Source organism: Panthera leo, chromosome A1, assembly GCF_018350215.1.
Source record: "Panthera leo isolate Ple1 chromosome A1, P.leo_Ple1_pat1.1, whole genome shotgun sequence".
Lineage (NCBI taxonomy): Eukaryota > Metazoa > Chordata > Mammalia > Carnivora > Felidae > Panthera > Panthera leo.
In genome coordinates, this window is record NC_056679.1 from 128,713,350 (window position 1) to 128,737,721 (window position 24,372).

The 24,372-nt window shown below is 37.1% G+C and overlaps 1 protein-coding gene and 1 pseudogene across 1 annotated transcript in view; both read left to right on the forward strand.

Annotated features, from left to right (window-relative positions):
* Window positions 1–24,372, forward strand: part of NDUFAF2 (NADH:ubiquinone oxidoreductase complex assembly factor 2) — a 175,383-nt gene that overhangs the window by 63,148 nt on the left and 87,863 nt on the right. The gene's annotated exons all lie outside the window — the stretch shown is intronic.
* LOC122226284 lies at window positions 16,898–23,532 on the forward strand (annotated as a pseudogene).

Genomic DNA, 24,372 nt, shown 5'->3' on the forward strand with positions numbered 1-24,372 from the left:
TTGGTTTAGAAACTGAACCTTGGTTCAGTTTAACCTTCAGTTAAACCTTCAGTTTAGAAACTGAAACTTGGAATAAAACTCTTCCAAGCTCTAATATCAACAAGAGACCTCAGCTTTTAGGTCCTTTGTTGAATCTTACTCTTTTTTTTTTTTTTTTTTTTTTTTTATTTTTTTTTTAGATTTTTTTTTTTTCAACGTTTTTAATTTATTTTTGGGACAGAGAGAGACAGAGCATGAACGGGGGAGGGGCAGAGAGAGAGGGAGACACAGAATCGGAAACAGGCTCCAGGCTCCGAGCCATCAGCCCAGAGCCGGACGCGGGGCTCGAACTCACGGACCGCGAGATCGTGACCTGGCTGAAGTCGGACGCTTAACCGACTGCGCCACCCAGGCGCCCCGAATCTTACTCTTTAGTTTGGACCACTTTTCTTTTTAAGGTATCAGCTTCTTGGGTGCCTGGGTGGCTCAGTCAGTTAAGCATTCAACTTCAGCTAAAGTCATGATCATGCAGTCCATGAGTTCGAGCCTGGAGCTGCTTCAGCCTCTGTGTCTCTCTCTCTCAAATAAGTAAATAAACATTTAAACAAATTTTTAAGGTATCAGCTTTAGATTTTTTTATGTGTAAAATCATTGATTATGTTTTCCTTCATTAACTGTTTTCTTTCTTAGCATTTTCAAATTTTGAAGTGTGTCTCAAACTATTTTACTGAAAGTCTAATAGATAAAATTCACAAATAAGGAATATTATATCTAGATGGTTTAACAATTAGTTTTTTTCTATTTTCCTATTGTTTTCTTCCTCTTCTCTTTTTTCCCCTTTAAATTATAATACTTAATAATAATCTTATTTGAAGATTACTTCTAATTCCCCAGATAATTGATGAGGTCTCTTGTTATAGCAAAGGCCAAGCAGTATACATAATATAACCTTTTTATTTTAAACTAGAACATTAAGATTTTCCCTGAACCTACTTCTACCAAACCCCCATTTCATCTTTAGTTACCATTATTCTTTGCCTTAGGTATGCCATTTCTCTGTCTCCTTAGCTCCTTTCACTGACTGCCCTACCATATTACCATCAGCTCGTCTGGTTAGTTCCTTTGGCTCCTCTTTTATTTAAACTTAGTTTTGTACAGGCCCCTTGATGATAGCCATTATCCTTATGAGCAACTTCAGCTCATGTAAGAATCGTGGAAATGGGTGCAAGTTCTTTGCCACTCAGCATCCATTAAATAACCATTGTTTTTTCACATAGGTAACTTGTAAGAAATTGGGTTTATATAGGGCTTCTTTTTTCACCTTACTGGTTATACTGTATGAAGACAGTCATGTAGATTTTTTAATGTCATCTTTCTATGACAGTATATAATTAAGCTATTATAGTAATGTGGAAAATGTTAAAGGCATCATTTCAAGTGGGGGTTTTATTATATATTATCCCTCATGATATGGATCTGATACCTATTTTGTGATATAGATTTAATTTTTATCACAGAATTATTTATGTATTCACTTACTGAGATGTGTAATTAATAAACCTAGAACTAGGTAAGATACTTTTTGAATGATAAGTATAGATAATTCCTTTATACATACAAATACATTTATTTCTATATTTGTTCAACAGAAATTCATATTCTTGCTGTGATAATCTTAAACCCTCATGAGATAGAATTCTTTCTTTCTTGGGAAAAGTTTGGGTTCATATATATTTTTAAAAGTCAGAGCAGAGGTATAGCAAAAGTATACTAAGAGGACCACTAAATAAATTCAATAAAGGATTCAATAAAGGACCACTAAGAGGAGTTTTAACTTGTTGCAAAAAAAGGAATAGGGAGAGTTTAGACAGAAAGAATGTTTTTATATTTAACTCTACAGAAAAAAGTATACATAAATAAATTTGTGCACATATGCACACTCATACACACACCTGATTCATATTATAAATTAATGGCTGAGGTCCTCATTTGTTATATCAAAAGGAGAGTGAGACTTCTACTCATGGCCTAATTCTGATTATCAAGGAGAAAATTTATTAGTAAGGTAGAAACTTGAGAGCATTCAATGTGTAATTTCAGAGTTTATGATAGCCAAGGAAAGTAGTGTTTTGGGAGTTACATGTGTATTCTATCCTATACATTAAAAGTAGAAGCTTCACAAAGCTCTGCAGGAAAAATAGATGTTTATGTTTCAAAGAGAATGGAAAGATCAACAAAACAACACAAAACATTGTTCACAGTATATATGTCAATGATTCTGATAAGCAAGAAATAGAAACTCTGCTATAAGGAGTGCTGTAACTAGAGTTTTAAAAGGACAAGTTCACAAAAGTACCTGTAACTGTAGCCGTAAGCAATGTGATGGCAGCAAGTGAGGGGGCCTGATGTGTTCCCACATAGTCATTAAACACATACCAATATTTTTGACACATCATGTATATAATAATTGTCTAAGGCATTTAGAAACAAATTCTAACAAAATGGCATAGTTAAACTATGAATGGAACATAAAGCCAAGGACATTGCTCATACCAGTAAAACAATACTAGAAGGGCTAAATCTCAAAAAGAGAGATGAGATTTTAAAAAAAAAATTTTTTTTAATGTTTATTTTCTTGAGAGAAAGAGAGCGTGAGTAGGGGAGGGGCAGAGAGAGAGAGAGGAAGACACAGAATCCGAAGCAGGTTCCAGGCTCTGAGCTGTCAGCATAGAGCCTGACACGGGGCTTGAACTGACAAACCGTGAGGTCATGACCTGAGCCGAAGTTGGACGCTTAACCAACTGAGCCACCCAGGCATCCTGAGATTTTTTAAACTCTGAAATAACACAAAATGGCTGTCCACCTTTGTGTAGGAATTTGTGTGTATGTGTGTGTGTGTGTGTGTGTGTATTTGATTTTTCTTAAATAGGTAAATATTTGTGGATAACAGATATGTTCTTATTTGGCAACATACTATAGTCTAAATATCGGTATTACATAGCCACAAAAAAAGGCTAAAAAATTTTGAAGCATTAAAATTTCATAAACTTAACCCCTGCTTGAGAAGACAGTGTGTTTTTAATGGATGACAGAGAGTATGACAACTATATTCCTTTCTTTTGCTCCTATTTTTTGAGGACAAGTACTTTTAAGCTAAAAATATAAAATAAGCAAAGGCAAGAGGGGACGTAAAATACTCAGCAAATCTAAAAATGGCCCAAATTTTTGGAAACACCATTCTTTGTACTTTGTATTCTCAACCACAGAACAGCCCTTTCTGTCCTCTTCACTGCCACACCAGGAGGCACAGGATATGGGCCTGCTCCTGGGATTTTGTCTGGAGTTAGAACTCCTCAGATCATCATCAACTCATTTGATTGTCATCTTATTCTTAGGTTTACTTAAAACTAAACAAATAAAAAGAATGCCTTCAAGAGGGTTTTTTTTTTTTTTTCTATTTGTCAGTGATGTTATTGTTAAGGCATATGTTTTCATTGCTAGTGCAATCTAGAGCATATTACTGGTCTTTACTATAGCTTGAAATACTGAAATTTTTCATAAGAAAGCTATAATACCTAAACAGATGTTAAAAATCAGTGGTGTTATTTAAAATACAAAATTTTCTCAGTAGGAGATACTTAGTTTCTGTAATAGGTAATTAATAAATAAACCACAGAATTCGGTGTCTTTTTTTTTTTTAATGTTTATTTATTTTTGAGACAGAGAGACAGAGCATGAGCGGGGGAGGAGCAGACAGAGAGGGAGACACAGAATCCAAAGCAGGCTCCAGGCTCTGAGCTGTCAGCACAGAGTCCGATCCAGAGTTCAGACTCCCAAACCCCGAGATCATGACCTGAACCAAAGTTGGATGCTTAACCGACTGAGCTACCCAGTCGCTCCAGAATTCAGTGTCCTATTTTGAATGTTTATTTCTTGAATAAGGTAACTCTCATTTGTATTTTCATCTCTTGGAAAAAAATTTTCAAGGTTGACAAGGGGAAAAGAGAGCTGAAGGCTTACTTGGGATAATTTTAAGTGCTAGACCTGCAAGAGGCATATATATCACTCCCACCTGAATTCCACCAACCAGAACCCAATCCTATGACTGCCACCTAACTGCAAGGGGTCCTGGAAAATGTAGAGGAGCACATGCATGTTTGGTGAGCAGTAACGTACCTGCCACAGATTATTATATTCATTTAGATGAATGTTTATTGCAAACTATGCATGTGACTCTTCCAGGCACAGGGGTAAATAGAAGGACAAGTAAATCATGATTTCTTACCTCAAGTGGATCGTAATTCAAGAGTCATTGTAGATCACTGCTTGTTTATAGTTTTAGATTCTCAAAACAAATCCTTTGCTTATTCTTAGTATGAGGCTAAGTATTTTTTTTTAAACAGCCAAATGAGCTGTATCTATCATCTATGTCTCTTAGGATTCAGGCAAGAAACAGATGCTATGTTTAAATTAAGTAATAAAGGTACTATGTGAGGGTGTGGGCAGGGTCTCAGAGGGAAACCACTGAGGTGGTGTAGGAAACCACAAGTCCAATACTGGAGATCTAACCACATCTCCGAGCTTGAAAGGGTGAGGAAAGAAGTGGTTTCTGGGACTTCAAGTTGTGACTGGGATAAGGGAGACAGCCAGCTTATTTGACCTTGCAGGGAGTGAGCCAGCAAAGTAAGTTCTCAGACCTTATTCTCCTCCTTTCCTCCAGTCTCCCATGGTATTCTCTATTATCTGAATCCCAATGGAAGACAGAGAGCAAGGAACCTGTTGATGTAATCCATAAAGGTCAGCTTTCTGGGGCAGAGGGCAGAAAGGTGGAGACATCTGGAGGGGTAAAAAGCACACTGTCCTAAAAAATGTTGTCTCTTTGGTAAATATTTTCAAGGCCTGTTCATTGCAAAGCTGTAAGTACTATAGGGTGTGTACAAAAGCTATGCCTTTTCTTTCGAGGGCCTCGCTGTCTAGTTAGGGAGAAGAAATCACAAACAAAAACTAAATTCAGAGGCAAGTTTCTAGAAGGTCTGTATTCAAACAGTGATTTAGTGCTGCACGGAGCATTAGATGAGGAATCACTGATGTAGTTCAGAAGAGGAAGAGATTATTACTCTTGAAGTGTTAAGGAAGGCTTGTGAAAGAACCGGAATTTGGCTATGAATGGGTTGACGAGTTTTATAGACAACAAGAAGGACAAAGTAATACATAAACATAATTTGCTCAGGGTATATAGTGAGTGTAGAGTGTAATTGAAGGTGGCAATTCATACAAAACTTAGAGGTAAGTTTAGAAATAGTTTGAGGTGAGACTTTAGAAAAACATAAAGAGCAAACTGAGAAATTTATGCATTTTAAAACCATTATAGTTTTCTGAGAGAGGTTATAAGGTTTTGTGGTAAAAAGTGTTCTGCAGTGAAACACATTTGGGAAATGTGTACTTTCCCAACCTTGTATATGTGTAATGTGTATTTAACATATTAATAGATCATGAAATCTTGCTGTACAGAACCCACTTTTTTGTTAAGCTACATTTGACAAGAGAATACACCCTCTTCCCTTTTTTTTTTAAATTTTTTTTTAAGCTAAAACATGTTAGAATCTTGTGAAACTCTGGTATTGTATGAACTGTGTTTTGGGAAATGCTTCTGTAGGTAATGGGAAGCCTTTGATAGTTCTAAAAGAGTTATGACATGAATAAAAGGGTATTTTAGGGAAATTTGCCTGGCAGTGTTGTGCAGAATGGATTGGGGTGCAGATGAAGTTGAATGAAGGGGGTGAAATCGAAGTTACTGCTTCTGCAATAATCCAGGCACACAGTGCTTGCTAATCTGAAGTCAATGGTAGTAGTGGCTGTAAAAACTGCACACTTGGGAGAGGCATTAGGGAAGAAGTGACTCAGTGACTGAATGAATATGGGAGATAAGAGGGAAGGAAGAGAAAGTCAGGCAGAGAATGGAAAGAGGGAAGCAGGTGTCAGGAATGACACAAACTAGGACTTTGAGGCCCAAATCTTCCAGTTCTGTGTTTGTTAAACTGCACTCAATAATGTACACAGACCATTAAGAATAAGGTAAAAAGGCACTTGAGAAGTTTGAGTGACAGCATACAAAGGGCAACATAATGCCTGTTCTGGAAATGAGTTTAAAAGAATATGTCCTGGAAATAATTGAGCATCATAATGGTCTCAAAGCTGGTTGTGATTCAGAGAGCAGAGTTCTAGCCAAGCTAGGTTGATGGACCAGACCACGGGGATTATATATACATAGCCAATTCACACTGTATTTATTGGTCATACCTGTAAATTTAGATTTTTTTTTTCACTCCCTTCTCTACCAAAAAGAAGAATTTTGGCACAGAACCAGGTTAGGGTAAGAGCCAATTGTATCTTGTTTATTTGAGGTTGTGTTAACAGTAATAACCTAAGAACATTGTTCATTCTTATCTCATGTTCTTAACACACTTCAAACCAAAATCATGTTAGCAACCAGCTGCTGGCCTAATGTGTATGTAGAGCCACATCCTAAAGGAAACTGGTGTTGGACAAAGAGAGGGATACTATGTAACTCTTCTAAAAAATATGTGTTACTGAGTCAGAATTAATTATTTGAAAAGGGAAAAACCCAGCAATGACTCTGTAGCATTGTTTTGGGAACTCATATATCTTAATTGGTACTCTTGTTGCAGCTGTAACTTTTTTTTCTTTTCATTTCATATGCTTGCTGTCATTTGCCCATTTCTCTTCTGTGCATGAATGCTTTTTTCTTTATCTTCTGATATTGTGTTTTTATTTATGGAAGACAAAGTACAGTGTGATGCTTCTTTATTACTTGCTAAATTCCTTGTTTACATGCTAAATCCCTATTTTAATGTAGTTTGGGGATAAATGTACTGAAAATATTCACTGCTTATATTTTCAGTTTTGAATTTATTCATATTGTGACAGTAATTGGTAGAAAACTGTTTCTCACAGCTGACAGGCCAAAAAAAAAAAAAAAAGATTAGGGACAAAACTACCACATGCCAGGGTGCTGAGGGCCCATCAGATATTTAAAGAAGTGGCATTTGTACTTGCATTATTTAAGCTACTGTTGAAGAAGAGATGAGAAGAGACCATATTTGTAGCAAGCATATTATAGAACTCATTTTCTGAAGAATCATGTTTTTGAAGAAGGTATAACATCCATCAGACATTTTATAAAGCACACAAAACAAATATATAAAAGTTCTTCTCAAAAAGAACTGGAAACTGTGAATGCTATGGCATAATTTTTTTTTATTTTAAATCCCCCAAATTGAAACAAATATATCTACATCCTAGAAATTAGTAATTAAGACCAAATTTCAAACCAAGTGTTGGTGAATAATTTTTTCACTTTGTATCACAGAAATGCTCTTTGGTAAACACTGTTTAAAGATGCATATTTAATTTCTGTTTTGCCAATTAACTCAGATCATTAATTATCAGACTGTAATTTGGTGGATCTGGGACATCTGATGTCTTTAAGAACACCTCAAGTGACAGAATAGCTGCTCTTTGGCTTTAGTGATGATGGCTCTATTTCTGTTCTTTTTTGCAAGTATGAATAACTCTGTTTAATAAAAAATAAGAGCAGCTCACTGATGTCTCATCAGAGAGAAAGCCAACCTTGCCCTTCATCCTGATGAGATATGCTGGTGTAAGCAGGAGTGATGAAACAGTCCTTTCTAGTTCATTTTGTTATTTTTAATAGTACATGGGTGAGATTTCAAAGAGCCGTTGATGTAGATCAGGACCCAATAACTTTTTCGGCCTTTGAGGATATTCTATTAAATTGTCTAGCTCCATTGTTAAAGTGAGGATTTGTACAATGCCTTTAAGAACTTTTAAGAAGTGGCTGAGTTGTCCTCCTTCTCTGGCTTTAACTATGAAACAGATTGTAAAACACTTCAACCTGAAGTTTACAGTCTGACAAATTTTTGTTTTGCTTTGCTTTTTTTGTTTGTTTGTTTTGCTTTTTTTTCTTCATTCATGGTCAATGTGATGGGTTGAATAGTGTCTCCCAAAAGTTCATGTCTGCCCAAAATCTCAGAACCTTTTGGAGATAGGATGTTTGCATATGTGATTAGTTAGGACAGGGTCCTGATGGATTAGAATAGGCCCTAAATCCAATGACTAGTGTCTTTATTAGAAGAGGAGAGGGCATACAGAGTCATACACAGGGAAGAAGTCCATGTGAAGATGAAGGCAGGGATTGGTGTAATGCAGCTATGAGCCCAGGAATGCCAAGGATTGCCATCACCACTAGAAGAGGCAAAGACAGGTGTCCCCTGGAGTCTTCAGAGGGAGCATGGCCCCTGCCTACACCTTGATTTTGGACTTCTAGCCTCCAGAGCTGTGAGAGAACAAATGTCTATTGTTTTAAGCTACCCAGTTTGTGGTACTTTGTTATGGCAGCACTAGGAAACCAAGAGAGTCAGTATTCCTAAACATTCTTCTGCAAACTTATATATTACAGCTTATTTTCACATACTGATATTACCCACGAAGTCCTCAACGGTAAAACCACATCATACTCATCCATAGTAGGCAATATTTATTATTATTTTTAAATAATAAAAATATTTATTATCGTGTAACTGTGTGGACACCCTTATTTTTTAAGGTTCCCAAATGTATTCTTCATGAACAAATATGTTTTTATTAAATTTGCATATTTGAGGAAGACTAGAATATAAATATCCATAAGAATATGGAAATTTATAGATAATTACCAGGCTTAAGTTTTAATAGTTAGCAAGGTATGTTAACTTTTACTACTACTTTTTTTTTTTATTAGTAAAACTGTATTTGTTTTTATTTATTTATTTTGAGAGAGAATGAGCATGAGCAGGGGGAGGGACAGAGAGAGTAGAGAAAGAACATCCCAAACAGGCTCCGTGTTGTCAGTGCAGAGCCTGATGTGTGGCTTGTACTCACAAACTATGAGATCATGACCTGAGCCGAAATCAAGAGTCGGAGGCTCAACCATCTGAGCCGCCCAGGTGCTCGAGTAATACTTTACGTAAATAATTTAAATCAGTTTTCAACATTGGATGTTATTCTATGCAATTCAAAGACCTAGGAAATCAATACTGAATATCAATAGTAAAATAAAAACAGTTATTAATGATATTCCATATGAATATTTACAAAAATGAAGCCACAATTAATGCAAATCTATTATAGATATATGTGTGTGTTCACATACACATATCTAAAGGCAAGAATTATTGAATACAAAATGATTCAAGATTAAAATGCGTGTGGTTTTTTTTTTAATTTTTTTTAATGTTCTTTTTTTTTTTTTTTTTTTTTTTTTTTTTTTTTTTTTTTGGCCTTTTGTAGCAACATGGATGGAACTGGAGAGTGTGATGCTAAGTGAAATAAGCCATACAGAGAAAGACAGATACCATATGGTTTCACTCTTATGTGGATCCTGAGAAACATAACAGAAACCCATGGGGGAGGGGAAGGAAAAAAAAAAAAAAAAAAAAAGAGGTTAGAGTGGGAGAGAGCCAAAGCATTAGAGACTGTTAAAAAACTGAGAACAAACTGAGGGTTGATGGGGGGTGGGAGGGAGGGCAGGGTGGGAGGGAGGACAGGGTGGGTGATGGGTATTGAGGAGGGCACCTTTTGGGATGAGCACTGGGTGTTGTATGGAAACCAATTTGACAGTAAATTTCATATATTAAAAAATAAAAAAAAAAAATAATTAAAAAAAAAAAAAAAGAAAAAAAGCAACCCAATTAAAAAAAAAAAAAAATAATGTTCATTTTTGAGAGAGAGAGAGCAGGAGCAAGGGAGGGGAAGAGAAACTGAAAGTAAAAATCCATATATTAGCAAGTAGATTTGTCACTAATATGCTAGAATCATTTTTTATAAAAGTATTTGTACTTTTTTTAAATTTTTTTAATGTTTATTTATTTTTGAGAGAGAGGGAGAGACAGAGCATGAGCAGAGGACGGGCAGAGAGAGAGGGAGACACAGAATCTGAAGCAGGCTGTAGGCTCTGAGCTGTCAGCACAGAGCCTGACGTGGGGCTCAAACTCATGAACCATGAGATCATGACCTGAGCTGAAGTTGGACGCTCAACTGACTGAGCCACCCAGGCAACCCAAAAGTATTTGTACTTTTAGACTTAACTATTATTCTAGATACCTCAAATGAGCCCAGTAACCTTGATAGCACTATTTTAGCCATAAGAGATTATCTGCCTTTTGTTTGAAATGTATTAGTCCTTTATAAACATATAATTCCATGATTGTAATTTAAATTTCTCTTATTTTATTTTTTATTTTTTTAATGTTTTTATTTATTTTTGAGAGAGAGAGTGAGAGAGAGACAGAGTGTGAGCAGGGGAGGGGCAGAGAGAGAGAGGGAGACACAGAATCCAAAGCAAGCTCCAGGCTCCCAGCTGTCAGCACAGAGCCCAATGCGGGGTTGAAATCATGAACTGTGAGATCATGGACCTGAGCAAAGTCAGACACTTAAGTGACTGAGCCACCCAGGTACCCCTAAATTTGTCTTAAACCTAAGTGCTCATTATTAGTGGACCAGTTACATGAATTATGGTACATATATACAATGGGTGCTTCTGTAAAAAAATAATGAGGATATACTTTATGTATTAATATGAAAAAATCTATTATAATTACTAAATGAAAGGAAAATTGCAGAACAGTTTATAGTGTAAGCTATTTATGGAAAAACAAAAGGGGGGATCATATGTCTGCGTCTTTGTCTATAATATACATACATACATTTATATTGACTTCTGTGTGCATAAAAATAATTTCTGGAAGGTTGAACTAGTAAAGGGAGGTTGCCAGTTAGTTGTATGTGTGTGCACGGATAGGAACTCAGCAGATAGGACATAGGCATGAGGGAGTTTTTTCACTGTATACCATTTTATACTTTATGTTTGAACCATGTGAATGCACTAGGTAGGTTGGTAGGTAGGTAGGTAGGTAGGAAGACAGATAGATAGGAAGAATATTCTGTTTTTAAAAGTATGCTGGTGAATTCTGCTTTAAGAAAAACCCAGTAAGTGGAAACCAACTTTAAAAACAGTCCCATTTAGGGATTGATATATAGAGCATCTCTTACATGTAAATTGCCGTATTAGACATTGCTGAAGCTACCAAAGTATAAGGACAAAGTGACAACCTTTTAAAAGTGTGCAGTGATTATGTTACAAAAATATTACTCGTTTTACAAGATTCCATGTACTGTCTCTGAATCATGATATGATTCTAATTTCCCTCCTGAGTCTTCCAATCAGTAAATGAACTTTGTGGTTCTTCCAAGTTTTCTGAAGATGTAGTTTCTCAATTTCATATCATCCTGGTTACTTTTCTCCAGTTGTTCTTCACTGTATCAGTGTGCTTTGTAAAAACTCAGCATCAAATGTGAAAATGAATGCTCTGAATTGGTGTGACTAGCTCTGATTACGATTTTTACAATTTTATTAGCATTTGGGATAACTTTGTCAAACTACTGAAAACTACCAACCATTTAAACTCAGTGCTCTGCCATTGGGCAGGAAGTATTCTAAGTAGATCACTGCCCTATAGGGCAGCAAAAGTAGCATGTAGTTTTATTCCAGAAGGTTTACTCATCTGTTCTGTGAGACTATCTTCCTATTTTATTGTGAGACTTGATGAAATATACCTCCTATGTAACCCTTTCCTGTCTGAAACACAAGACCTTCTGGCAGTTTCTCTAGTTACCCAACTCTGTTTTCCAGCATCTGCCCTTGAGTTCCATTCTGGCTGATTTCACCAGTAAACCTGGCTTTCTACCCCCATTGCAGAAGATCTGAGCCATAAAACTTCTACACTTTCCTATTGTGAAGAACTAGTTGAATAGGCTTTTAGATTAGATGATCTTGGCTCATCAGGTATACCGTTCAGTTTCAGAAGCTTGGATGCAAATAAATCTCCTATAGTATGCTCATATGTTTATTTGACCTTTTGCAATGATGTATGCTTTGTGGTCATTAGAGTCTTTTATCTAGATTTTAACCACTTGGTATTCAAAAGGCAAACATCCTAATGCGGTAACTTCTTTCATGGGGTTTAATATTTTATTTCTATATTTTCCTAGTCACAATTTTAGGTTAAGGATTTTCTGTCTTTTAGCTCCAGGTCATTTCTTCAGAAAAAAATTTCATGTGACAAGAGCAGTGGTAAAAACGTAAAAATGAAGCTCTTTAGGTTGAATTGCAGGGTTTGATGGAAGAAAGAAGGGGTTTCCCTGGAACTTTTTCTCTCCCAAGGCAGTCCGTGAAACATTTTCATAGAATGCTTTATGTTTAGTTTTACTTCTATTATTGTGTTCAGAAAAATGAAATTGACAGAAGTTAGATTGGCCTTAGGACAACCTTAGGAGAATCATTTTAGAGCTTTTGACTTTTTAGGATAGTGATTTTGATTACCAGCAATTTGGATACTTTTTTTATCTTGACCTCATTTTCCTTATCAAGGTGTCTTCTTGTCTTTTGAAACATGTGGCCTTTCTTTTTGATTTGTTAACATTATTCCTTGTATCCCATCCCAATTCTGTTTATTCTGTGGAAATAATTATCCTTAGGGCCTAAATATTGGTAATAAATTCAAAATGGCCCAAGCAAAAGCCATTTATGAGTAGGAAGATGGCTTCCTTATGGGTAGTCTCTTAAAGACAGATGTATTTACCTAAATAAGAAATATTTTTGCAACTCTGGTAAGTGCAAATCTGGGGAAATTGTTACCAGTGTTTATACTTTGGATGCCAACACTTTATTCTTACATTTTTTTAACCTTTAAATTTTTTCTAATTATAAAAGTAATACAATATTATAGAAATATTTCATAAGGACAGGAAAAGTCCACCACAATACTTACTCACCCCCCCAGAAATAACCAGTTTGCAACTTGGAGTATATTTATATCAGTCAGGATGGGTAGCTGGCCTGTCATAACAGAAGAACCATGAAATTCCAGTGGATTAACATGACAGACATTTCTTTTTCCCTGGCCTACCCCAGGTTAAGTGTGAGGGTGTTGACAGTTTCCAACTGATGGAAAGATTCCACCGTATTGTAACTGCAACATGTGGCCTCTTCAGATACTTTGGTAGGAGAGAAGAGGTTTAGAGATTATTTTTACTAGCAATTACATTTTTTGGAATAGCAGTGAAATGTGGTACTTTAGCTCACAGCTCATTGCCAGAGGCCCATCTTGAAGGGTACAAGGAAGTAGAGAGGAGCAGTTGATACGGGTGAACGATAAGAATCCCTACAACAGTATTATTGCCTGTTTTTCTCTGTGCTGTTGTATTTTTATCTAACAGATGAGAATATCTTTTTAATCTACATTTCTTTAATTATTAGTGAGGTTGTGCATATTTTTTTGCCTATTTATATATTTATGTCCTATATAAAAAACTATTAATATCCTTCATCCATAGTTTTATCAGTTCTTCCTTTCAACCTATTTGTATATTAGGAAAATTCAGACCTTTGCCTTTCATTTCATTAAACATCTTTTTTTTTTTCTCCAGTTTTTTCACGTAGTCTTTTGACTTTCTTTGATGGTATTTTTTGCTTGTCAGTCTTTTATTTATTATTTTTTAATTTTTTTAACGTTTATTCAATTTTGAGAGATGGAGAAACAGAGTGCAAGCGGGGGAGGGGCAGAGGGAGAGGGAGACACAGAATTCGAAGCAGGCTCCGGGCTCTGAGCTGTCAGCACAGAGCCTGACGCGGGGCTCAAACCCACAAACCGTGAGATCGTGACCTGAGCTGAAGTCAGAGCCTGATGCGAGGTTCAAACCCACAAACTGGGAGATTGTTACCTGAACTGAAGTCAGATGCTTAACCAACTGAGCCATCCAGGCACCCCCCCACGATTTTGTTTTTATGAAGAAAATTATACAACCCTTTTCTTTAAAGTTTCTGTGTTTCCTCTGATCCACAGAACAGCCTTTCCCAGTCCAGGATTATTTGTATAATCCACTCATGTCACTTTATATCCAAAATACTAAACTTCAAATAAGGCACCCCAAGGATATAAGGTTTGTTTTTCCCAGGTGCCAGGGGCTGTTTTGTGGGTTCCTCTGCACATTTTGACTCCTCACACTTGCTATGTAACCATAGTCTCTGATAACCATTTTCCTATTTATGTTCTTATCTGTTACAACATTTCTTCTGAAAGACACCATGTTAGTGTGTGTTTTGTGAAGGAACCAGAATTTACCACAATTCAAGATCACCTTGTAGCTTAGCAATTTATAAAACCAAAGTAGCGTGAGCATCCCTCCATCATGCCTGGCAAAATAAACCATTCACTCAGCCCACACTTTGAGAATTGAGGGTGGACAACATGATGGTCTTCTCTACTCTGCTCTCTGTACTTTAATTGCACCCCAGATAGGAGAGGACACCCCATGCTTGGGAAGGTAATAGTGCTGCCAATGTTAATTAGCCCTAAATTGCATTTATTTCCCTCTCCCACTTCCACAGCTACTTCTCCTTTCTACCAACTTCTTGAGCTGTTTCTTTGATCCTGAAGTCCCTAGAGCTTTTCAGGCAGAAGTATGGCTGCAGTGCAGAGTGCCAGGCTCATCTGAACATTGTGTTTCAGGACTTCCCCTTGCCCACGCTTCCCTGTTAGCAGCAAAACTGCCAGTTCTGAAACATGACCTTATACTCTGTGATCAAAACCTGACTTACGATGGTCCTCCTACTCCCAGCAGCCCCCAAAACCCCCTAGAGAGAGCACTGTACAAATCTGTGTTGCTTTTGTTTTGATGCCTCATGTGATAACCTGAATGTCCTCTAAGTTCAGTATTAAATCCTCTGTTTAGTTTGTAGTATGACTTTTAAATGACAATCTACAGAATAATTTATAATAACAGTAATAACTAATACATGTAATACTTACTAAGTTCCAGGCACTATTCTTAGCAGTTTATGTATACTAACTAACTTTATCCAGTGATCATATTTTATCTTAGTATCCCTATTTTATGTGTAGGGAAAGTGGGGTACAAGGAAGTTACATAATACTAAAGAATATAAGCTGGTAAATTTCAGAGCCAGAGAGTTTCCTTCCATAGTCTATGTTCTTAACCAGTTGCCTATACAGTAAAAAAATATATATATATTAAGTTTATTCAGCGTTTATTTTTCAGTTTAGTTGGTGTCAGAACATTCCAGGGCAATCTTACCTATTTATAGGGACCTGTAAAGTTAGTGCCTCAACTATTGGAAGTGAGGGTTGACCTCAGCCATTTCTGAACTAACTCCTAGTGTGTGCTAGGTGCACACTGCCTGTGGACCTTAGTGTTGCAGTAACCATTTTCCTCTCTTTCTCTGATGTTTCATATTGTTGAAACATGGCAAGCTTGTCTTTGTCAGGTAGGATTATAACCAGCCACAGAGCCCACAGCCTAGAAATGAATCAACCCAACTAGTCCAAGGATAATATGTCATCCATATAGGGCTCCCTGCTGAGATATTTAAGGCCGGGAAAAGTAAAAGGGAGTAAAATGGAGTGTTTCGGTGATGCTCTGAATGCCTAGAGTTAGCTTAAGTAGCCTTCATCTAAGGGTGTGTACTATCACTATGGTGAAAGCCTTTCTAGCCCTATACCAATGATTTTTATCATCCTTACTTCATGGCAGATAGAATAAAAGAACAGAGAAAATTTACTTCCAAAGCAATTTATTAAACATTAAGTGAAAAAAATCACGAGAGACTTGTTTCTTTTCATATTTTTCCCCTTCAAAATTGCCTTCTTATAGTTGACTAATGAATTCATTTCTCCTTCATATCACAAACTTAAGTGTGTCTCTGAATAAGACCCAGTGTCTGATTTTTTTTAAGTGCTAATATGTACTGGAACTAAGTTCAAAAATTCATCCCTCTTCCCCCCTCCAATCCACCCCCCTCAAATTCATTCCCTTGCTTCTTCCTTCTTTTTACAATTTGGGAAGTTTTGAAATTATGTTTGGATGGCTTTCACTGAGGAGATACGTTTGCTTGTTTATCCATTTTAAATCAAGAAAAGAACACAGATCAATATTCATATCATTTCTTGGCAAATAACTCAGTTGTCAAATTATTTTCGTATCCTTGGTTTGGTGCCTACTCATATTAAACTTTTTGAAAGGGAGATTGAGTTTAAAAGGTGGTTGCTCTTTAATCAGTAAAGAGCAGTAGGTAACCTCGAACAGTTACAAAGGTATGGATAGTTTCTGTTTTTATGTGAAGTGAAGAATGAGACATTAGAGTTATAAAATTAAGATTCTTGTTGAGTAAGCAAGTTTGCCTAAGGATAGGGTTAATGGAAATGCTTGATAATTTGCAGTGAGAGGTGAGAGTTGTCACAAGCTGTCTCCCAGGCAACTAACTCTCTTGAAGCCATTATACCTGGGCTGATCACCTTATTTCCTAATCTCAGTAAAGTTCATCTTAATCCTAAACACTTCGGGGCGCCTGGGTGGCTCATTTGGTTAAGTGTCCAACTTCAGCTCAGGTCATGATCTCATGCTTCTGTGGGTTTGAGCCCTACGTCAGGCTCTGCTGACAGATGGGAGCCTAGAGCCTGCTTCAGATTCTGTGTCTCCCTCTCTCTCTGCCCCTCCTCTGCTCACACACTCTCTCTCTCTCTCTCTGTCTCAAAAATGAACATTAAAAAATTTTTTTAAAGAAATTTAATCCTAACCCCTCAATAAGAATTTTTCCCAAAACGTGTTTTTTTTTCCCTTGAGATTATAATAGAGAAATGTCATTGCTCATTTTTCTTTGTGATCTAGACATTACTCATCTTTTTGCTAGAAGCAATCAGGCAGTGCAAAATACCATCTTTGAGAATCCAAGAGCACCAAAGTTTGACCATAGTGGATTAGAATGGGTGATTTGAGAGGTGAGTGGTGGCAAAAGAACCCTCACGGTCGTGTCCATTTTGTTAGGCTTTGTGGTTGTGTCTCAAGTTGTTTTTGACACAACATACATGGTAAAACCATCCATCCCTGTCATTTGTGGAAGCCAAGGTATATTAAAAACCAGTATTCTTTAATCTCCCAAATTAGGCATTTTGTATTTATACCAGAGTTTTGTATTCTTTGTAATATTTATATATAGAAAGGATTTTAATATGGCAACTTCAAAGACCAAATACATCCTGTGGATTATGGCCTTTAATTATATACTATTTGAGTCAATATATTCATGTAACCTTTTATTTAAAATGGTATAATTAGATCACAAGAGGACATAGCTCACCCTTACTTGGCATGAAGAGTTTCCTTTAATAAAACCGTATTTAAAAAAAAAAAATTACTTCCAGGTAAAAATTGGCTTTAGTGCATGTAATTTAGGATCTAATCAAGTACTAAAAAGTTATTTAGGGAATAAGACATTGATTTTTATCTTCCATGAGGGCTAGCTGTGCTGTTGATGGGAAGTATTCACATTTTTGTCACATAAAGCGTTTTAACTATTTTGGTTGTATATTGGTTGACACCACAAGGTAGTAGAAAATGTATGTGCACAGTGTTTGAAGTCCTATAGACCAAATTAAAATTCCATTTTCCCTACCAATTTTTCCTATTCCAATGGGAATAATAATACTAAGCTGCTAAGTGGAGATTAAAAGGAATAATTTAAGAAAACCACCAGGTACCATGCCTTAAACCCTGTATCTATTTGATCCCACAGTTTAACCTGTTTCACCTTATAAATCTTTCTCTGGATTATTGTGGTAGTCTGGTATTCCATTCCTGTCTTACACTTCACCCTCAAAGTGGCCACCAAAGTGATTCTTTTAAAACACATCTTTGAACCTATTCATCAGCTACATTATTAAATTTGCCAGTGACTCTCCGTTGTGTCAAGGAAAAAGTCCATGTACCTTGTCATGGCATTCTTGGGCTTTCCAAGATCTGATTCCACTATCTCTTTAATCTCTTTGATCCTGCAGGCCTCATAGGTGAGGAATTTGCCAGGTGAGAGGAGCCCTGAATCACAGGCTTGTTGCCTTTATATATAGTTTTAGTCTGTGTTGGTGGTGCTAGTGGTAAACTATATCTGCTCACATAATCTCCTGTCTTCCTGTTACCAAAAAGTACTTTTCTTGCGGCTTTAATATTAGTAAATTACTTTAGTATTTTATTCCTTCCTATGTTGTTAGACTTGTGTGAGGTTTTAATGCAGTGCCAGTAGCAGAAACTAGCCACAACTCTTCATGTTGTAGCCCTTGTCCTTGGGAATCTTTACATGCCAAATGCATATGAGGATTTTTTGCTAATTGAGGTAAAACTCACATAACATAAAATTAACCAACTTAAAGTATACCATATGGTGGCGTTCAGTACATTCACATTTTTGTGCATTCCTCACCCTTGTCGAGTTCCACAACACTTTTCGAGGATATTTTTAACCTAACGCAGAAAATTTTTGAATGAGTGCTGAAACAATAAGGCTAAGAATGTTAAGGATTGGCCTGATGATGAGCTCCTCTAGTAGGATCTCCCAAGTTTACAAATTCTATAAATTATATGTATATAAATATTTATTTACATTTATATAATAAATGACACATAATATAAATTTACCATCTTAACCACTTTTAAATACACATTTCAGTAGAGTTAGGTACATTCACCTCACTGTGCACTAAAGTGCCCAGAAGTCTTTTCATGTTGGAAAACTGAAACTCATCAACTTAACAGTTCCCCTCCTCCCTCTTCAGCCCCTGGCAACCACCATTTTATTTTCTATTTCTATGAATTTGACTGTTCTGGGTACCTCATATAAGCAGAATCATACAGTATTTGTGTTTTTGGCTTTCTGTGACTGGCTTATTTCATTTAGCATGATGTTGCCAAGGTTCTTCCATGTTGTGACATGTGTCAGAATTTCCTTCCTGTTTAAGTCTGAAAAATCTTCCATTGTATCTATTTACCACTTTTGTTTATCCATTTATCTGTCACTGGACATTTGAGTTGTTTTCACCTTTGGATGTTGTGAGTAATGCTGCTCTGAATGTGGGTGTACTAATGTTTCTTTGAGACACTTCTGTTCTGTTCTTTCTGTTCTGCCAGAAGTGGAATTGCTCGATCATAGTGTTAATTCTATTTTTAACTTTGAAGACCACCGTATTGTTTTCCATAGAAGCAGCACCATTTTACACTCCTACCAACAGTGCACAAGGGTTCTAATTTGTCCACATCTTGCTAACACTTGTCTCATTTGGGGATTTTTGGTGTTTTTTGTTTTGTTTTGTTTCATTTTGGTTTGTTTTTTATAAGAGCTATCCTCATGAATGTGAGGTAGAGTCATACATTTTAAATTAAACTCTGAGACAGAGGGACTTAGGATGAAAAATGTCCAGTCTCATTTAGAGATTTTGGCAAAAGTCTAAATTTGAAAACTGGTGCCATGTGACCCTTTTCTCCTTCACTGTACCCCAAATGACAGGCCTCGAGTAAGGCTTATCACAGCTTAAGAAGTCAAGAAGTTAGAAGCAGTAACACTGATTGGCAGTAAGAAATAACTAAGTTATTGTGATGTGGTGGAATCTTTTAAAGTCAGAAAGCCAATCTCAGTAGGACCTATGTAGGTTGAAGTACAGTATACTATGTTACTTATTTATAATTAGCATGAGATCCAAAGAGAAAATGAGTACACAAAGGGTTTTATTTACTAAGGCAAGGGAAAAAAATATGTCATTTAAAAATTATTTTTATTAAAGTGGTCAGACTGGATGGAAATATTTTCTTTTCAAAGCAATTGGCTTCATTTGTCTGAAAATGCTGTCCTATGGATTAGCTGATTTTTCATTGTTGCCAAAAAAGGTGACCTACTGTTTAAAGTAGCATATATTCAAGTGCCTAGAAATATTTCACCATCTTCTGTGTAAAATCCAATTGTCTTTTTAATTTTCCATTTTCTGGAATGATATCTGAAATCTCTGTTTTCCTCCTCCTTTACTTTTATAACTCCTATTCGATGAATAGCTCTTACAGAAAGTTTCCCATTTCTTTATAGTCCACAATTCTGGGTCCCTTATTTTTTCCTTTGTGGTATCATGGCAGATAGCATTTTCTCTGTTACACTTACCTCCCTGCATTGTAGTGATTCTTAACCATCTGACCCCCGAGACCACCAGTGTGTCTCAGATCAGAGACAGAGTTGTTGCTATTATGCTGCAAAGTGTACATAGCATACATCTTGGTAAGCCTCTGGGAATGTGAGGCCGTTACATTGTCTGATATGAGTCATCATGAAAAGAAAAATACTGGGACCATTGAACCAGACTGTGAGCAACTTGAGCCTTCTTTCTTTTACTCCCATGTATAGAGTAGTGTTTGACCTAGGCACTCAGTGTGTGTGTATGTATACATGTGCTTATATAAATAAATATTTATTGTATTTTTAAGATGCATTTTAAATGTATTTTTTAAAATGAGTAAACACTAAGATGAAGAATTTGGATTTTCTTTTAAAAAAAAATATATGCATTGTGGAATTTTAAGTTTTGTACAGGAAGAGTGATAGAGTTGTGATACATTAAAACTGTTATAAAATCATTCTCTTCCTTCTTCCAGAAGAGATACAAGGTTGAAGATTCAAAGACAGAGGTATAAAATTGCAGTGAATGGAACAAGTAAAATCAGGGTGAGGGAAAAGTGGACCCAGATATGAGGCTGTAATGTAAACTACAATTACCTGCACATTTCTCAGAGTGGACTGCAAATGCATCTCTGAGCTTTGTAGCAGCCAACTCAGAAAAGAGACAGCCTTCTATCATGTAAATAACTATTGTGAAGGAACAGGACTATTTTTGTTTTGTTTTGTTTTGTTTTCCAAAAAGAAACATAGCCTCATTTTGCTTTTATTCTTTAAAAAATACACATTTCTTTAGGCATCTGGGTGGCTCAGTCAGTTAAGCATCCGACTTTGGCTCAGGTCGTGATCTCACAGTTTGTGGGTTTGAGCCCTGCATCAGGCTCTGTGCTAACAGCTCAGAGCCTGGAGCCTGCTTCAGATTTTGTGTGTGTCTCTCTCTCTCTGCCCCATCTCCACTCACGCTCTCTCAAAAATAAATAAACATTAAAACATTTTTTAAATTAATCAATAAGAAAGTACAAAATCTGTTGTTAATTGCCCCACCAGAGATAATTTTGGGCCACACTCCTAACTTCTCAGTAATCCAGAGACAAGAACAGTTGGTAACACAATTTGTGCTAAGTTACATTCCCAACAGCATAAGAACTTCTTAATTTTCCTGCACCCTCTGTAACACGGGGTCACTGTTGGTAATCTTTCTTAGTCCTATAAGAGAAAAATGATACTGTTATTTTTCTGTTATTCTTAGTACTGAAATCTGATGTAACTTCTCCCATAGTTTTTATAGACTTTATGCAATATAATTAGCAAGTATCCCTGACGACATCTTTTGATAGATTTGATATGTTTCCTTCTGAAATACTTTTTTACAATAGCTGATTTTTAATTCAGTCACAGTCTTTCTGGGGCCAGTATGATATGGCCTGGTATTCTGTGTCTTTGTTGAATTTTATTTATCCAGCAGTATATTTGTAAAGACTGCTAGCTTTCCACCAAAATCCACTTTCTACTTCTTCATGGACACACAGCTAGACTACATTTAACAAGTTTCCTTTTAAATTAGGTGTGGCTGTATGACCAGGTTTTCTGTAGTGCATTGTAACTGGAAGTATTGTGAGTCACTTCCTGGCCTAATCAGTAAAAATCTCCCTTTGTTTCTCAGTGCTCTTTCTTCTTTCTGGCCGAATGAAATGGCAGTGCTCAGGGAAACCCTGGAAGTCAGCTGTTGAAGATGGCTGAATAGCCTTCAGTCTGAATCCTCATATGACTAGGTGGGAAGAACTGGCCTACCTGAGCATCCACCCAGGACTCTTACTTAAGAAAGAAAGAAATTTCTCATTTAAGCTACTTAATTTTGAGTCCATCTGCTACCACAGCTTAGCCTACCCTAACTAATAGAATATTTTAGAAAATATAACTGAACAGAAATTGAATTAGATTCAAGTGCTCAAAATCATGAGGATATGTTGTATCTATCAGATGACTCTACCTACCTCCACATTAGTTTCATTCATATATAGGTTTTCTCCACACTGTAGAATTTATGGCCCCAGCAGTTTGAGGTCTGTCTGGTCTTTATAACTTAGGATCCTTAGAGGTTGAGAGTCTTTCCTGGATGCTCCAGCAAAATTTGTAGGGATATGCTGATTGGCCGAGCGGTGTCATGTGCCCAGTTCCTTTTTTGTGATTAAAGGTTTGTAATACTACGGCCAAATTTAGTTCACATTCCCACCTCTAGCTGGAGGGTAATAGCATCCCCTCAGGCCCACCCACACCCCGCCATTCTCAGTGGACAGAGGAGGGTCACAAGGAATGAAATAGTGAATGGTTCCCCAAAGAAAGGATTTCTAAACATAAAGAAAAGACATCAGAATACAGTGTGGTTACAAAGGTTTTTCAGTTAATATAAACATGAAATAAGAGGGGCCTGGATGAGAGTGGTGGTGCAAACATTAAAATAAAAGGAACAGATCAGAGTATATTTTTGGTGTTGAAAAGTTGGCACTGTTGGGGAGGGAGCTAGTAGTAAAGTCAATTTATATTTTTAAAAAATAGTCTTAAAAATTTTGACTTGTGGCTCACAGCTCCTCAGGGCAGTGGCTGCTGCTTGGGTGCAGAGGTGAGTGAGCTGTGAGCCTAGCTGGCTTGCACAGAGCCATGGCCCAGCACCACCACCCCACTGCCTCCCATGGCTTTGCATCCCAGATGCAGTGCAGGTGCTGAGTCGCCCCTGCCAGAATGGTGGTGAAGTTTTTCCCCAGGCCAGAGAGTGCTCTAGAGTTCCTGGGACCAAGTGTTCATAGCCTTATGGGAATGGTACCCAAATCCCTATAGCAAATGTGTCTTGACAGAAGACACAGTGCACCTGCAGGTGACCTCTGACCAAAAGCTCCTATCCTAGCATCTCCTGACAGAGACCAATAGGGTACCCTGCTGGGCCCAGTGACTGTTTCCTACCAGTGTTGCTCACTCAGTGTACATCCTAGAGGATTCTGTTGTAGAACAGCAGAACCAGACTGACCACACCCAGCTGATGGTGGAGGAGGAGCAATGTATTTGCTGTGTGAATTCTGATAAAAGTGACTGGACTGAAATCCAGCAGGAAGCCTGGGTCTCTAGCTTATTTGGTGTCTCTAGAACTGTCCACAATTGTCCCCCTTTTCTTCTTTTGCCAGAAATTTGGCCTTGCCCAGTTCAGAAGTAGTGTGGCTAAGATTGTGAAAGGATTTCAATACATCTTGGAGCTGCACAGTGAGACCCCTTCCAAAACCCTTGCTGAGACAGCCAAGGAAGCCAAGGAGGAGACAAAGGAGAAGGCACTGGCAGCTATAGAGAGGGCTAATGACCTTGCCAGCAAGGCAACCACCAGGCAGCAGCAGTTTGTGTGGCTAGCCCAAGCCCTGGTGCAGTAAGACACCTGACCATCTGGCTGAAATCCCTGTGCCCTTTATACCTTATACTTTATTATCTTTTTAAGTTTATTTATTTTGAGAGAGAGTACATGCACACACGTGTGTTTGTGTGGGCGGGGGAGGGGCAGAGAGAGAGGGAGGGAAAGAATCCCAAGCAGACTCCATGTTGTCAGTGCAGAGCCCAGCACAGGACTCCATCCCAAGAATGGTGAGATCATGACCTAAGGCCACATCAAGAGTCACATGCTTAACTGACTGAGCCACCAGGTGCCCCACCTTGTACTTTATTAAGTCAACTTCCAGGGAACCTGGGTGGCTCAGTCAGTGAAGTCTCTGACTCTTGATCTCCACTCAAGCCATGATCTCATGGTTCATGAGATCAAGCCCCATGTAGCTGTTAGTGCAGAGCCTGCTTGGGTTCTCTCTCTCCCTTTCTCTCTCTGCCCCTCCCCTGCTTGCATTCTTTCTCTCTCTCTCTCAAAATAAATAAATAAACTTTTTAAAAAAAAAGATTAAAAAAAAGTCAACTTCCAAAATTTTTTTCTCATTTGTGATATAAAACATAGCATTTGTCAACCTAAACATAAAAATGTAGTGTTAAGTATATTCATATTGTAAAAACAACTGAAGTTTTTAAATTAGGAAATGAGTAAAATGATAGTACTATCAAAGGATTTCAGAGATTTGAAAGGAAAAGCAGTAGAAGATAGGGAGAGATGGATTTCATAACTACTGATGGAACAGGGAAGATCATAGTTTTCCAAAGTCTTGGGGAGCCGATAAAATAGTGCTGGAAAGATGATTTGCAAGGCAGGAATATAGTTAACAGTGAGGAGAAGG